Source organism: Gopherus flavomarginatus, chromosome 9 (assembly GCF_025201925.1).
Source record: "Gopherus flavomarginatus isolate rGopFla2 chromosome 9, rGopFla2.mat.asm, whole genome shotgun sequence".
Taxonomy (NCBI): domain Eukaryota; kingdom Metazoa; phylum Chordata; order Testudines; family Testudinidae; genus Gopherus; species Gopherus flavomarginatus.
In genome coordinates, this window is record NC_066625.1 from 51,537,938 (window position 1) to 51,550,423 (window position 12,486).

Genomic DNA, 12,486 nt, shown 5'->3' on the forward strand with positions numbered 1-12,486 from the left:
TAAATGGTTTTATTTAACTAATTAAAAAAACTTTCTAAACACTGTTTTCGTGCATTTAATTGAATTGGAATTTCCATCCAAACAAAGCTTGACACAAATTACAAGTAAAAAATGAATCATAGTTTTCTAAAATAAAAAAACGTAACAATTAGGAATCTGAATAAATGTCAGTTAAGCTATTTAACTACCATATATAGTCCTTCATTAGTCCGTTCGTTTATAAGCTGACCCCACTCCCCCCGCCCAAGATGGATAGGTAACAATAGCAAAAACTGTATGACCCTTTCATAAGCCAAGCCTATATTTCAGGGGTTGGGAAACTTTGGCTCCTGGCCCGTCAGGGTAAGCCGCTAGCAGGCCTGGCCACAGTTAGCTATTCCCAGGGCCAATGCAAGGAAGTTTCGCGCCCTAGGCGAAACTTCCACCTTGCGCCCTCCCCTCCCAGCCCTGCAGCAGCTCCCCGCCCTGAAGTGTGCCGCCCGCCCCCGTGGCAGCTCCCCACCCCCTGGCCTGAGGAGCCCTGCAGTACCTCCCCACCCCAGCTCATCTCTGCTCCGCATCCTCTCCAAGCAGGACTGTGCAGTGGAACCCCTGGGCTGCCGGCAGCGGTGTGCTGACCCAGGGGACCTCCCTGGGTTGCCAGCGGCACGCCAGGGCAGCCCAGAGGATTCTGGGGGCCTGGGGTCTTCAGCAGCAATTCGGCGGCAGGGGGCCCTTCCGCTCCGGGACCCGCCGCCGAAGTGCCCCAGAGACCAGCCATAGGGCCCCCCCACCGCTGAATTGCCGCCGAAGCGAGACCAGATGCCAAAGTGCAGCTGGGTCTTCAGAGGTAATTCTGTGGCGGAGGGCCCCCGCTGCGGGTCTCCGGAGCACTTCGGCGACTGGACCCAGAGCGGAAGGGACCCCCGCCGCCGAATTACCGCCGAAGCGGGACCTGCTGCCGACATGCAGCCCAGTCTTTGGCGGCAATTCGGTGGCGGGGGGTCCTTCTGCCCCGGAGCGGAAGGACCCCCCGCCAGCGAGGACCGGGAGCAGAAGAAGCTCCAGGGGCCCGGGCCCAGCGAGAGTTTTCCGGGGCTCCCGGAGCGAGTGAAGGACCCCGCTCCAGGGGCCTCAAAAAACTCTCGTGGGGGCCCCTGCAGGGCCTGGGGCAAATTGCCCCTCTTGCCCCCCTCTCTGGGCGGCCCTGCTGGCGCACTGACCCAGAGGAAGCCCTGGGCTGCCGGCAACGGTGCGCTGACCCGGGGGTACCCCCTGGGCTGCCGGCTGCCGCGGCAGCACCCTGACCCAGCGGACCCCCTGGGCTGCCAGTTGCCGCCGGCAGCTCAGACTCCCTCTGTTCCAGCAGCAGCGGCTGCTCAACCATTTAAAAAAAAATTGGGGGGTGCTTTTTGGCCCTGGCTATTCCCAGCCAATGGGTGCTGCAGGAAGAGGCACGGGCTGAGGGACATGCTGGCCGCCACTTCCTGCAGCTCCCATTGGCTGGGAACAGCGAACCACATCCATGCCTGTTGATGCTCCAGGTAAATAAAATAAAAATGTATTACATATTCAATTCAACAATTCCATAGAGTTTAAATCATCAAATTTTGGTGTAGACCCCTTGATAAGCTGACCCGCGCTCTTTGATGCTTCACTTTTTTACCAAGAATATTCAGCTTATGAACGAGTATATACGGTAATTGCCTGAACACATTTGTATAGACAGTGTTCTCCTGATTAGTAAAGAACAGCACAAAATTTAGTGTAAAGACTCTATTTTGGCTACATTTACTCTGCACCGCAGTGCGGATTATGGTGATACAAACAGCAAAGAGTTGCACTTTAACTGCCCTGTGTGGACGCTGCTGACGAAACTAAAAGGCACCTACTCCGTGTTAACATAGAGGATTATATTAACATGAACTGGGCACCTTTTAGTTTGTGCCAGTAGTGTCCATACAGGGCAGTTTAAGTGCAACTTTTTGGCATGCTCTGCAATTCACAGGCCCATAGTCTGCACTATGCCGCAGTGCACATAAGCCTTAAATTGAAAATCAACACGTTTCAATAGTTACCAATCACTGAAAATCAACCTCTCTTTAGAAAGATAGAGTACAAATACTAAGCACAATTCAAGTCAATTTTTAAAAAAGATTTAAATCAGCAAGCAGAAAACCTCATTATTAAAATTGGTGATTTAAATAAATCTACCCTTCACTAATTAGCAAGGTACCAAAATCTTGCAGCTCTCTCCATACACTGATATATTGTCTATGTAGCATTCATGTTCAATACATATATTCAGTGATGTTCCCTAAGCATTTTATGCTTTTTTATTTCTACCACACCCAAAAGCTATGTTAGGCATCTTTCTACAGTTTGTTACAAATATATTCGCATCACAAGAAATCAAGAGAAGCTACTAAATCTTACTGCTTTCAGAATTAAGTTTCCTCTAGGAACATGAATCAGGCTAGAAATTACAGGCAGTCGCTTTACTGGTTTTCAATGCGGAGGCCTATGATGGAGGTACACCTACCTAATAACGTGACAGGCATACTGCTTTTACTTCTACTGCACTGCACTGGCGCAGCATTTGCAGAGACGTATTTTCTATACGTTAACACAGACTATCCTTAGAATCTGGAAAGATCAATAGAACTCTGATGGCTGCAAAATGGAAATACTATTGAACTGCCCCAAACCTGAACTATTATTCACTGGCAGGTAATGAAGGAAAATAGGGGCATGTACTACTGCACAGAGGTAAAAATCAGTGTTCTCAGGATCTCAAAACCTAGGGAGCATATTAAATTTGTCACCAATTCATGACATGCTTGGAGCCAGCTGAAAGTTGTGCACAGTGGGCCATCCAAATGTGCTATCATATCTGGAGGAATGCCAGCTACCCACACTCCATTTGAGAACGAGAACAATTCTATAACTAAAATGCAGCAGTCCAGCTGCCTAAGCTGACAGTGACAAAAGGTGCTAAAATGTACTACTAAGCTAAAGGTGCTGCCTCTCAGGGCTTCCACCTGGGATGCCTAACTGACAGATGCCGCACTGAGTAACGTGCATTGGTCAACATTTTCCAGAAGCTGGATTTTACTAAAAAGATGCATAGAGCTGTAAGTCTCAATCCATTAAAAAGCCATATTGTTTAGTGCCACAGGAACCACAAAGTCCCAGAGCCTGGGCTCCAGCCTGAGCCTGAATATGTACATTGCAATTTTATAACGCCTGAAGCCCAAGTCAGCTGATATGGACCAGCCATGGGTGTTTTATTGCAGTGTAGACATACACAAAGAGAAACCTCATGAAATATGGTGTATGGCAGGTCAGCCATGAGTGCTCCCAGTTCACTCATGCATCTGGCTAAAGTGATGGAGACTAAAAAGACAACCTTCATGTATAGATCCAACATGGAACATGGGCCATGAGTTCCAAGGGTAGTCCAGTAAGTACTGAGAGTATCAGGTTGAGGTCCTATTGCAGTGTGAGTTTCACCATTGGTATGAAGGTTCTAACATGACTTTTTGGGAATCAAATTGTGGTAGGGTGAGTAAAGATAGAGGCTTCTGTTGGAGGAGGCGGACCCTGCAGCAAGCTGATGGAAAGTCCTGAGGTCCTGGTGATAGTCTAAAGTAGCAAGGATACCTGCTGATTCTGGGGATAACCGATTTTGTTGCATCCAAATAAATAAGTGTCACACTTTAGTTAGACAGCATTTTCTAGTGGAGACTTTGCTGCTGTAATGGAGAATAGTTTGAATGGCTTCTAAACATGAAAGCTCTAGGTCTGATACCCATCTGAATACCAGGCCACAAGACGAAGGTCTAGGTGGCATTCTCTTCTGACCCAGGAGAGGTTGGATAATGATGAGAGGATGGGTTGACATGCAGAGGAGGTCCAGAAACAGGAATTGTCTGCACCAGTTGGGTGCGATGAAAATGTTAGAAATTTCTTCCCTTTTGTGACAAACTTTTCACAGAACCTGAAGTAGCAGGGGGATGGGAGGGAAGGAGTGCCTCAGGTGGTCTGTCCAGGATAACAGAAGGGCATTGCCCATGGAGTCTTGAACCTAGTGCTGCTTTAGAGCAGTATTGGTTGAATTTCTTGTTCATCTGAAAAGTGAACAGGTCCCAAGATGGTGTTCCCCACTGGGTGAAGTAGTCATTCAGGACGGAACTGTATATCTCCCGCTCATGATCTGTGGAGAGGTGCCTGCTGAAATTGTCTGCCACAGAATTCTGTGTAGCTGGTAGGTATAGCACTGAGTGTGAGATGAACTTGCGGAAACACCATTTCCATGACTTGACTGTCTCTATACAGAGAGACTGCGATTTTGCGCCACCTTGGTTTTATGTAAAATATGGTTGTCACGTTGTCTGACATTATATGCATATGATGGAACTGTATAAGTGGAAGCAATGCACAGCACTCTAGGTAGACTGCCCTCAGCTCCAGGAGATTAATATGCATTCTGGTCTCCCAAGGAGACCATGTGTTTGTGCAGTGTGACTGTTCAGGATGGGAAGCCGACATACAAGAGATGCATCTGTAATAATGGTCATATCGGGTGGGGATGGAAGGAAAGGGACTCTTGTGCACACATCCACCATACCAGGGAAGCTGTGACCTTGAAAAGGACTATCATCTTGGTATTCATGTTGTCTCTGTCTGATGAGACTGGAGTCAAGCCTGCACGCAACGGAGATGAAGCCTGGTTCTGCTCAATATCTTCATCAGTGATTTAGATAATGGCAAACTTATAAAGTTTGTGGATGATACCAAGCTGGTAGGGCTTGCAAGTACTTTGGAGGATAGGATTAAAATTTAAAATGATCTAGACAAACTGGAGAAATGGTCTGAAGAAAATAGGATGAAATTCAATAAGGACAAATGCAAACTACTCCACTTAGGAAGGAACAATCAGTTGCATACAGACAAAATGGGAAATGAATGCCTAGAAACAAGTACCGCAAAAAGGGATCTAGGGGTCATAGTGGATCAAAAGCTAAATATGAGTCAACAGTGTAACACTGTTTCAAAAAAAGCAAACATCATTCTGAGATGTATTAGCAGGAGTGTTGTAAGCAAGATGCGAGAAGTAATTCTTCCACTCTACTCTGCACTGATCAGGCCTCAACTGGAGTACTGTGTCCAGTTCTCAGTTCCACATTTCAGGAACGATGTGAACAAACTGGAAAAAGTCCTGAGAAGAGCAACACAAATGATTGAAAGGTCTAGAAAACATGACCTATGGGAGAAAATTTTAAAAATGGGTTTGTTTACTCTGGAAAAGAGAAGATTGAGAGCGGTCATAACTGTTTTCAAGTACATAAAAAGATTTTTACAAGGAGGAAGGAGAATAAAATATTCTCCTTAACCTTTGAGGATAGAACAAGAAGCAATGGGCTTCAATTGCAGCAAGGGTGGTTTAGGCTGGACATTAGGAACAATTTCTTCACTGTCAGGGTCGTTTAGAACTGGAATAAATTGTCCAGGGACATCATGAAATCTCCATCACTGGAAGTTTTAAAGCGCAAGTTAGATAAACCTGTCAGGGATGGTCCAGACAATACTGAGACCTGCCATGAGTGCAGGGGCCTGGACTAGATGACCTCTTGATGTCCTTGCCAGTCCTATGATTCTATTAATGGCATTACATAGTCACAGGCAGTCATGCAGCCTAATTAAGGAAAGATAGACCCTAACTATGGTCGATGGTCAGATGGTAAGTTCTTTTATGTTCATGGCCCTCACTCTAAGTAGGTTTTCACTGATGTTGAGTCCAGTGTTGCTCCTATAAAGTCTACGGTTTTCACTGGAGTCACATGGGACTTTTCACTGTTTACACAGACATCCAACAATTCCAGGACACAAAGCAAGAATAGTGTCACCAACTGGACCTCCTTGTTGGATCTGCTCATCAGCAGCCAGCCGTCCACATATGGACAGACGGTGTGGTTGTTTTGTCTCATCTGGGTGACCACTGAGGAGACCTTTGTGAAGTGACAATACAACATGATTTTTAAAGGTTTTATAGGTTCACACCATTATAATAGTCCATTTATGGTGTAACATGCAAAGCAGCACAGGTATGCTCTACATTTCAGTCATCTTCCACATATTTCAAATCTTTGTAGTATGCAACTGAGGCAGACATTGGAGCTATTACATCTACTAGATAGTGTGCTTAGACTTTTAAAAAGCCTTTGACAAGGACCCTCTCCAAAGGCTCTTAAGCAAAGTAAGCTGTCATGGGTAAGAGGGAAGGTTCTCTCATGGACTGCTAACTGTTTAAAAGATAGAAAACAAAAGGGAGGAATAAAAGGTTAGTTTTCAGAATGGAGAGGTAAATAGTGGCGTTCCCCCAAGGGTCTGTACTGGGTCTAGTACCATTCAACATATACATACATGACCTGGAAAAAGGGGTAAACAGTGAGGTGGCAAAATCTGCAGATGATACAGAATTACTCAAGATAGTTAAATCTAAAGCAGACTGCAAAGAGCTACAAAGGGCTCTCACAAAACTGGCTGTCTGGGCAACAAAATGGCAGATGAAACTCAGTGTTGATAAATGCAAAGTAATGCACATTGGAAAACAATCCCAACAATACATACAAAATGATGGGGGTCTAAATTAGCTGCTACCACTCAAGAAAAATCTCAGTGTCATTGTGGATAGTTCTCTGAAAAAATCCACTTGATGTGCAGCAGCAGTCAAAAAAGTTAACAGAGTGTTAGGAACTATTAGGAAAGGGCTAGATAATAAGACAGTAAATATAATGACACTATATAAATCCATGGTACACCCACATTTTGAATATTGTGTGCTTTCTGATCACCCCATCTCAAAAAAGATATATTTGAATTGGAAAAGGTTCAGAAAAGGACAACAAAAATGATTAGGAGTATAGAACAGCTTCCATATGAGGAAAGATTAAAAAGATTGGGACTTCTCAGCTTTGAAAAGAGACAACTAAGCGGGGATACGATAGAGGTCTATAAAATCATGAGTGGTGTGGAGAAAGTAAATAAGTATTATTTACTCCTTTTCATAACACAAGAACTAGGGGTCACCAAATGAAATTAATAGGCAGCAGGTTTAAAAACAAACAATAGGAAATATTGCTTCACAACATGCACAGTCAACCTGTGGAACTCTTTGTCAGAGGATGCTGAATGCCAAGACTATAACAGGGTTCAAAAAAGAACTAGATAAGTTCTTGAAGGATGGATCTGTGACGGGTTCGGTCACAAAGATCCTCCTGGGACTGTCGCCTAATGTGCTGAAATTACCTCTGAGCTCATTTTCCCTGCCAGCTTGGGACTCCAGAACCCTGCCTTGTTGAGCCAGACACAATAGCCTGCTGCAACACAGACTAGGGGCCTGGGACATGCCCCAAAGCTGCAGACTTTCACTAAGCAAGTTACCTGCCTCCAGCACCCAGACACCCAGCTCCCAATGGGATCCAAACCCCAAACAAATTCGTTTTACTCTGTATAAAACTTATACAGGGTTAATTCATTGTTTGCCTTCTATATCACTGATAGAGAGATATGCACAGCTGTCTGCTCCCCCAGGTATTAATCACTTACTCTGGGTTTAATAAAATCTCTTTTTAAAATTAATAAGTATAAAAAGTAGGATTTAAGTGGTTTCAAGTAATAAAGGACAGAACAAAGTAAGTCATCAAGCAAAATAAAGCAAAAACACGCAAGAAGAAGACTAATACATTAAGAAACTGATTACAGGTAATATCACACCCTCAGATGTTCCAATAAGCTTCTTTCACAGAGTAGACTCCTTCCTAGTCTGGGCCCAATCCTTTCCACTGATATAGTCCTTGTTAGTTCCAGCAGACATCTCAGGTGGTAAGCAGGGGTCTTCTCATGACTAGCAGCCCCTTTTGTCCTGCTCAACCCCCTTTTATAGCTTTGGCACAAGGTGGAAATATTTTGTCTGTGCTTGCCCCACCCTCGCCTCATCAATGGAAAAGTACAAGGATTAAGATGGATTTCAGTATCATGTGATATGGTCACATCACTGTAAGACCCGTAGGCTCCACTCTTCCTGGGCTGGCCCACACGTAGACAAGGAGGCTTGCAGGTAAATAAATCATTTACAAGCAATTATCCCAGTCAATGGGAGACAGACATCAAGATTCTAAACCACCATTAATGGCCCATACTTTGCGTAATTACAATAGGACCTCAGAGTTATACTACCTATTTCTAGCTGCAGATATAAGAATGAAACATGCATACAAATAGGAGGAATATATTCAGTAGTTTATAACCTGTTATGATACAAGAGACCTTTTGCATAAAGTATAATCCAGTTACATCATATTCACACTCATAAGCATATTTCCATAAAATATATAGAGTGCAACATCACAAGGTCCATCAATGGCTGTCCCTAGCCTCTGTCAGAAGCTGGGAATGGGTGGCAGAGGATGGATCACTTGATTACCTGTTCTGTTCATTCTCTCTGGGGCAATTGGCATTGGCCACTGTCAGAAGACAGAATACTGGGTTAGATGGCCCTTTGGCCATATTGGGTGAGACCTTTCTTATGTTCCATTCATGGTGAATAAGAACACAAAGAAACAAGCTAGGCAATGGGTAGAATAGCAAACACACCATACACACACACGAAGAAACTTGAGAAAAGGGTAGATAGTAGTAAAAAGCCACCCCTCACAACACCCGGGAAACAGAGGTGCAGAGCAGAAATGAATAGAAAGCACCATCTCACTTCCAGCAAAGAGTTTTCAGATCTGACTTCTATCAGGCAGATGTTTATCTAAAAGCTTGAGGTTCTACAGCAATATCCTGGAACAGCATCCCTAGAGGAACCTCAGCACCCTGCTTTCCTGAGCATCTGGAAGTTAATCTTTAACATTAATAAATAAAGAATAATGAAGCTTTAGCTCCTGATACTGCAACACTTATCTACATGCTTAACATTTCAATGGATCCATTCAATGTGCTTAGTCAGTGGATCATGTGAATAAAGTTATATATCTGTTCAAGTGTTCATAGGATCAGTGCTTTCATTTTCAATATTTTGATTTATGCCTATAGCAGTTTTGTAAAATTAATATATTCTCTCAATAGTGGCATTTAAAAAATGATGTATACATTTTTAGTTATGTAGATTTTAAAGTTGCAGTAGCACAGATTTTTCAAATTAGCTTTTACAAATCCTTGTCCTGATTTAAAACAATGATTATTTTTAAAAGTGAATTAAATAGTCTTTATTTAAATTGCTCCATTTTCATTTTCTCAGGGCTGGCAGAATAGTACTGCAGGAGATGCTAAAAACTAAGAAGAGAGACAAGTTTTCCTCTAAAGACTGACTGAATTGCTACCTAAATCAGATCATTTCAGGATGCAATTGAAGAGCTTGACAGGAAGGAACTGTTAGAATAAAGCCATTAGGCAAATCAGAGAGACTTGGACTGAAAACACCAGACTCAAAAATACAATTAGGATAATAGATGTAGATGAATTGATTTCTTTACTTTTTGCAAAGGAGTAAGTTTTAATATTTAATAAAAATTAGTTATTGATGTCCACAGTCTGAACACTACAACTACTGTACAAATACACTGTGTGGCTAAGTTGGAAGTAAACAGCAACAACTGCAGCTCAGAATTTAAGAAGTTCGAGAGAGAGATTTAGACTATAAACTCTTTGGGTAGAGACAGTGTCTTTACATGTTTGGATAGTACCTGAAACTGTCGGCCCTAACGTGAGTGGGCCCTCCGGGGTTAGAGCAAGACAAATACTCAACACCAGTAAAAGTATTTGAGGTCATGGTGTAGGACTAACTTCTCCTAGCCTTCTCTTTGTCTTAGAAATTATCAGAAAATTCTGAAGTCACCATAAACTCCGACTGGAATGGGAAGAAAAAGCTAAAGAGTTATAGTGGGTAATCCCACTTGTAAAATGTCATGAGTTCCAGAGTTGTTTTGAAATGATGCATGATCAAGGTAGAGCTCAAGTCTTTTTAAAGATGCGCAGACAGTACATGTGGATGCCCTACAATTCTCATGGAGAGAAAGTAGCCTGGAGTCAAATTTTTCATTGCAGATCTGTTAAACTAATAGTCAGACAGATACATAAATACTGTATTGGAATATAATATAAAAATGGCCACACTAGGTCAGACCAATGGTCCTTCTAGTCCCGTATCCTGCGTTCTAACAGTGACCAGTGTAAGATGCTTCAGAGGGAATGAACAGAACCAGGAAATTGAGTGATCCATCCCGTCGTCTATTTCCTGATTCTGGTAGTCAGAAGTTTAGGGACACCCAGAGCATGGGGTTGCATTCCTGACCATATTGGCTAATTGATGGAATATCTGCAATGAATTTATCAAATTCTTATTTGAACCCAGTTATACTTTTGGCCTTCACAACATCCCCTTGAGTGGTAGCAGCTAATTTTGACCCCATCATTTTGTATGTATAGTTAGCTGTATGTTTTCCAATGTGCAATACTTTGAATTCATCTGCCATTTTGTTGCCCAGTCACCCAGTTTTTTCAGAAGCCTTTGCAACTCTTTGCAGTCAGCGTTGGACTTAACTAGCTTGAGTAATTTTGTATTATCTGCAAAATTTACCAGAGGTCCCAAAGATCCTTGTGGGACCCTGATACTTACTTTTCTCCACTGTGAAAACTGGCCATTTATTCCTACTCTTCATTTCCTAGTTTTTAAACAGTTATTGATCCATAAGAGGACTGTCTCTTCTATCCCATTACTGCTTACTTTGCTTAAGAGTCTTTACTGAGGGACCTTGTCAAAGGCTTTCTGAAAATCCAAGTTAATTATGTCCACTGGATCACCCTTGTACACAAGCTTGTAGATTCCCACAAAGGTAATAGATCAACGAGGCTTAATTTCCCTTTTCAAAAGCAGTGTTGACTCTTCCAACCAATTGTGTTTGTGTGTCTGATAATTCTATTCTTTATTACAGTTCCAACCAATTTGCCTGGCACCGAAGTTAGGCTTACTGTCCTATCTATAACTGCCAGGATCACCTCTGGAGCCTTTTCTAAAAATCTGTTACATTAGCTACCCTCCAGTCATCTAATAGAAAGGCCGATTTAAGCGATCGGTTAAAAAACACAGTTAGTAGTTCAGCAATTTCATGTTTGAGTTTCTTCAGAACTCTTGGGTGAATACCAGCTTGTCCTGGTGACTTAATACCATTTAATTTATCCGTTTGTTCCAAAACCTCTGCTATTGACACCTTAATCTGGGACAGTTCCTCAGATTTAGCAACTAAAAAGAATGGCTCAAGTGTGGAACTCTCATTCACATTATCTGCAGTGAAGAAAATGACCAAAATTTTCTAACATGATGCCTGGTTGCTGTTTTGATGTTTATGTTTTACAATCCTACAGTTTATTTTTAAAACCTCTCTCAAGGGCATCCTTAGGCACAATGATTTAGCATTTAGACAGATTCAAACACACATAAAACGTAGGTTCTTAATGCTGTATTTAGGCACCCAAATAAAAAGGGATTTGATTTTCAAAAGTACTGTGCACACCTGTCACTCCCACTAATGTCAGTGAAATTTGTGGGTGCTCATTTTTATCAGAATATATTACTTCCAGTAATTTGTTTAAGCTATACTGGCAAAAGAACTCTTTTGCCGGCATAAGCTGTGCCTTCACTAAGGAAGCTGCTGGTATAGCTCTACTGGCACACCTTATAAGAGGAGACAAGGCTGTTGGGACACGGCACTGCACCAGTTTATGCTTCATTCTGGTTTGGATTGTTTTCACAAAATGAGCTATAAAATTTTAAAATGAAAACCCATTTCATTAATAAGCTAGCAGCATTAAGAAGCTTTTCCAAGTGAATAACTATGGATATGTGTGCACTGCACACTCCTAACAGAGTTACAGCCATACCTCTCTCCAGCTGTGAACCAATATTCTTCCTTCAAATCTTTAGCACTTAATAGTTTGAATTTAGCATTGCCGCATTTGCTGTCATTTCTAAAGCAGATGCACCTGCAAGTAGTGACCTCTAGTTTGGACCCTGCAGATGTTCCAGACTTTTGTCTATTTTTCTTTATTATAGGAAGAACAGCCAGCTAGCTGACCTATCCCACTCCACATTTTCAGGATAGTTTAACCTCTCACAAGCTGCAATTTAAAGTGACAGCAAGCTATGCAAGCTGGTAGTGCTGTTCAGTTTGACATGTGACCCAACAATTAGTTTAAGAAATTATACAAGAAACAGAAGCAGCCCTTATAATTCGGTTGCCATTATACATGTTTTAAAAAGAGCTCTCATACCTCCAAGGCTAGCAGCAGAAACTTAAAATTTAGTCAAAGAATGGTCCTGAGTTTCAGAATAGAGTCTTTGATAGCCCCACCAAAATTGGTTCAGATTTGAGCAAGTTACGAGCTATTGGAAATCCAAAATTTCCCATCTGTTTTCATTAGTAGCTTGACTCGGGCTTAATT

The 12,486-nt window shown here is 42.4% G+C and overlaps 1 protein-coding gene across 5 annotated transcripts in view; it reads right to left on the reverse strand.

Moving 5' to 3' along the window:
- CSNK1G1 (casein kinase 1 gamma 1) overlaps positions 1-12,486 on the reverse strand; it is a 292,459-nt gene that overhangs the window by 151,943 nt on the left and 128,030 nt on the right. The gene's annotated exons all lie outside the window — the stretch shown is intronic.